This window comes from Myotis brandtii, unplaced genomic scaffold, assembly GCF_000412655.1.
Source record: "Myotis brandtii unplaced genomic scaffold, ASM41265v1 scaffold368, whole genome shotgun sequence".
Classification (NCBI taxonomy): Eukaryota; Metazoa; Chordata; class Mammalia; order Chiroptera; family Vespertilionidae; genus Myotis; species Myotis brandtii.
The window spans coordinates 168,094-169,424 of record NW_005364139.1 but is presented as its reverse complement, the minus strand read 5'-3'; positions in this window follow the sequence as shown (position 1 = coordinate 169,424).

Genomic DNA, 1,331 nt, shown 5'->3' with positions numbered 1-1,331 from the left:
GAAGGCTGGAGGCGGCCAGCAGCAGTGGCGAGCAGCGGCTGCCCCCGCGGTCCGTTAGCGGCTGGCGGCGCAGCGCTCCTTCCAGCCCCGAAGTCTCCTGCAGCCACCAGTCACTGCTGTAGCTCACAACAAAGGAAACATGTGACCGTCCGGGCCAAAACACTGAGCGTCACAGACCCTGGGCCAATCCGAGTGGGCTCCCCACTCGCGGGGCACCCTGGGAGATGTAGTTCCTACTGCGGGGGCGACCACTATGCGAGCGTGTCGAGACCCAGTCCAGGGGCTGGTGATTTGGAAATACTTTGTTTTAGTTAGAAATAGGTTAAGGAAATACATCGTTTTAGGATTCTAATGAGAACCCTGAGTGGTATGTTTATTGCCACGTCCAAGGCAAAAGCACACATCCATAAAGTTGCATAATCTTAGAGATCTTTTAAATTTGACCCCCTGGTTCCCAATTGTGAAATATGAGGGCCTGAGGTGTGAAAGGGACAAGAACGCTGGTCGCTAGACGGCGCAGGGAAACCGTCTTTCTGTGTAAATCTGTTACTGTCAGCTGCATTAAGTCCCGAGTTACCTTTTTATTTTAGACGTATATGCAAATCAAAGTTGTTGTAAATCCCCATTTTCCAAGGCAGATAGATTCACCAAAGAACATTATTTGGCATTTTTGTTTTTGCAGATATTTTTTCAAAGATGCGTATACTCTCAAACATTTAACTAGTTTTTGGTTTTTGATGTCAGAATTATAACTTCTCTCTCTCCTATTCGTTATGAATACAGTCATGCCTTTATTGAATAAAGGATTGTGTTGCAATGACCAGAGGTGTATCCTATATAATAAAAGGCTAATATGCAACTTGACCAAATAATGGAACCACTGGTCACTATGATGCACTGTGACCACCAGGGGGCAGACGCTCAATGCAGGGGTGCACTCCCACAAGGGGAGCAATGCTCCGCCAGAAGCTGGGCTCATGGCTGGCCAGCACAGTAGTGCTAAGGATGTCTGATTGCCGTGGGGAGCGGGCCTAAGCAGGCAGTTGGACATCCCCCAAGTGCTCCCAGACTGTGAGAGGGCACAGGCTGGGCTGAGGGACCGAGTGCACAAATTTCGTGCACTGAGCCTCTAGCACAGCAGTTCTCAACCTGTGGGTCGCGAACCCTTTGGGGGGTCGAACGACCCTTTCACAGGGGTCACCTAAGACCATTGGAAAACACATATATAATTACATATTGTTTTTGTGATTAATCACTATGCTTTCATTATGTTCAATTTGTAACAATGAAAATACATCCTGCATATCAGATATTTACATTATGATTCATAA